This window comes from Dermacentor andersoni, chromosome 2 (assembly GCF_023375885.2).
Source record: "Dermacentor andersoni chromosome 2, qqDerAnde1_hic_scaffold, whole genome shotgun sequence".
Classification (NCBI taxonomy): Eukaryota; Metazoa; Arthropoda; class Arachnida; order Ixodida; family Ixodidae; genus Dermacentor; species Dermacentor andersoni.
Genome location: NC_092815.1, coordinates 157,191,668 through 157,195,181, shown reverse-complemented (window position 1 = coordinate 157,195,181; position 3,514 = coordinate 157,191,668).

Sequence of the window (3,514 nt, the reverse complement as noted above, 5' to 3'; positions counted from 1 at the left end):
CTAAGACTGACCGTTCTATTTGCTGCTTCCCTTTTCCTTCTTTTCTCTCGTGGTTTTGCTTTCACTATTATCTGTCCCGATAGGCAAGGAACAAAGGGCGCCTTTGATTTTACAGCGTCAGCTAGTGGCTCTTTCGATTGCTTAGAAATTCTAGCGTCATGTATAGCCACCTCTGTGCAATATCTTAAATTAGAAATGCACATCGATGGGTTCACAGAGAGCTCGCAAAAATCAACGTTGTTGAGATACAAATTAGAGAAAAATTCTTTTTCTTTTTCTTTTTTTTTTACGTGAGCACAGCAGGGATGTCCAACAAAACGAGTAGGCCATGCTCAATGCACTGTTTACATATCAGTCTCAGGGACAGACTAAAATATATAATGATATAACATGTGGCTCAAAACAAACAATGAACCAAAGATGACATTTGTGAGCCTATAAGATCGTGATGTAACACAGAACTAGGTAATGAATGAAACCGTAACTAGGAGGGAGGGGGGCTGATTTCAGAAGCAGAAATTGAAGTGGGAGGTAAGGCACCAAGCCCACCATTAAAGAGCTCTCCCAAGTAACAAAGAACCTGATAAAGAAGCGACAAAACATGAAAGTATATAACTAATGAGATCAAATAGAATTCGCTTAACTGTCAATTAAAGCTGATACACAATCAGAAATTAAGCGATAATGGAAATTATAACGCCCGAAAGATTGTGGAAGCAGAAAAATGGCTACAGCATGAACCCAGTGAGAAGAAAACTTAGCATAGAGAGGGCATGGTGTATAAATATAAGCAGGGTAATGTCATCAGCAATTTCGATTACATAGTAAAAGCAGCAGAAAAATTCTCGACTGACCTGTACAGTATGGCATAGCTACCCGCCGTGGTTGCTCAGTGGCTATGGTGTTGGGCTGCTGAGCACGAGGTCGCGGGATCGAATCCCGGCCATGGCGGCCGCATTTCGATGGGGGCGAAATGCGAAAACGCCCGTGTACTTAGATTTAGGTGTACGTTAAAGAACCCCAGGTGGTCGAAATTTCCGGAGTCCACCACTACGGCGTGCCTCATAGTCAGAAAGTGGTTTTGGCACGTAAAACCCCTCAATTAAATTAAATTAGTATGGCATAGCAGCCACACAACCTTCATTGAAAGCAGTGACGTTAGAAGGGCCTTCCTTGCAAGGCATGTCCCAGGGAAAGCGGCAAAGAAGTTGGAATAACAGTTGAATTATTCAAAGGTGGAGGAGATATCAGGCTTGAAAACCTTAAGGCCCTTTATACGCAATTCGTCACGACTTCAAGTGCTACAGAGAACTGGAAGAATGTCAATATTATACTAACTGATAAGAAAGGAGTCGTTAAAGAATTGCATAATTATAGGCCCATTAGCTTACTTTCAGTGCTGTATAAAATATTAACCAAGATAATTTCCAACAGAATCGGCAATCCTTGACTTGGGTCAACCAAGACAACAGGCTGGCTTCAGAAAGGGACATTCCACAATGGATCACGTTCACGTCATCAATCAGGTAATTGGGAAATCTGCGGAGTACAATCAATCTATCTATATGGCTTTCATAGATCATGAAAAGGCATTTAATTTAGTACAGATACGAGTAGACATGGAGACATTGTGCAATCAAGCAGTACAGGAAGCACGAGTGAATATCTTGGGAAATATCTACAAACACACCACGCCTGCATTGCTTCTCCATAAGAAAAGTGGAAAGTTACCTATCCAGAAAGGGGTCAGGCAAGGAGACACAATATCTTCAACGTCGACCACTGCATGCTTAGAAGAAGTATTTAAGCTGTTAGACGGGGAAGGCTTAGGAGGGAGGTCCAAAAGTGAATAACTCAACGACCTCGTTTAGAAATTAGATTATCGTGTTCAGCAACACTGGAGATGAACTGCAACAAATGATCGATGATCCCAAACAGAAAGGGCAAGAGTAGAGTTGAATATTAATAACCTGAAGACAAAAATAATGTTCAATAATCTGGCAAAGGAACAATATTTTATAGTCGGTACTCAGCCTCTAGAGTCTGTGCAGGATTACGTTGTTATAGGACAATTGGTCACTGGAGACCCTGATCATGAGATGAAAATTTACAGAAGAATAAAAATGGGTTTGAGTGCATGCAGAAGGCATTGCTAAATCATGAATGGGACCTTACCACTGTCGTTGGAAAGATACAACCATTGAATTCAACCAGTGCTATTATATGGAGCAGAAACTTGAAGGTTAACAAAGAATCATGTGAACAAGTTAGGGGCCATGCAACGAGCGATCGAACGAAAAAATGTTCGGAGCAACGTTAAAGGCTGGCAGGAAGGAGCTTTGCGCCGATCCTAACTCTCTCGCATGCGTAATCATGCGAACGACAATTGAAATTTCGAGTCCAATATCTCGGAGCACAGACACGCTAGAAGAATTCTTCCAACTGATACTGTGTAGAAACACGACTGCCTCTAACTTTTCACTACAAACATACTCACTTGCTGCAGTCAACAAAAAGCTCATTATTGAATTTTAGTTAACTGGGCTACTGACAGCGATAAGTATCATCTCACTTTGTTTCCTCCCAACCACATAATTTATTTGCGCAGGCGGTCTTCGCGTTGGTCTTACTAAGACAACTCTTTACTATCTGAAATGTCCGTCAACGAAGCGGTTTAGTCATCGTCGTAGTCATTGTTGTCGTGCGATCGTCATTAGGACGACGTCGTTGTCACTCCCGTCAGGCAGCAGGGGGCAATTCTGCAAGTGTCCATCCAGTGGACATGTCCATTTCGTCTGCTGCTGAAGTACTGATTGGCTGAAGGTATCTGTTTCCTTCTGACGCGTTCCTCAGCCTACCCAGTCAGAACTTCAGCAGCAGACGAAGTGGACATGTCCGCTAGGTGAACACTTGCAGAATACCCCCTAGTGAAATGAGTTGTCCAAGTTGATGTTCACGCTACTATCATCAAAGACTACAAAGCACACTAGTGATCAAACATTGTCTGGATTTAGTAATTGCGAAAGGTGTTACAAGGTATGTAGAAACTTGATGTTATATCGAGCATTGTCATAAATTATTTCTCATACTTATTCCGAATGAATGTACATTGCAACTATGAAAACGTGCATGTGTTTATTTGCTCGTGCTTGAATGAAATAAGGGAAAGCAACGATGTCCACCTAGCTGCTTTTCTTCTTCAGTAAATGACTTAACGATGGAAAACCTGCCAGTGACCAACTTTTCTTTTTCTTCTCTGCTGCACTTTCGCCTATATAGCGATAGATTCTCCGGCCGCTCTTTATGATTTCAATGGGCTCGAATGAGGGGTAACGCTAGCCGGTCGTGACACCCGTCGCCGCGTGCTGCCGGAGGCGCTTATCGCCTACGTTGGCGTTCAGTTGCAGATACTCATCTTGCAAGCAAGGTCCCCTTATCGCGGCCACTTCAAGTCGGACAAGCGGAAACCGAAGGGTCTCGCTATACGAATGCACCGGTAACCCCGCGTATAGAG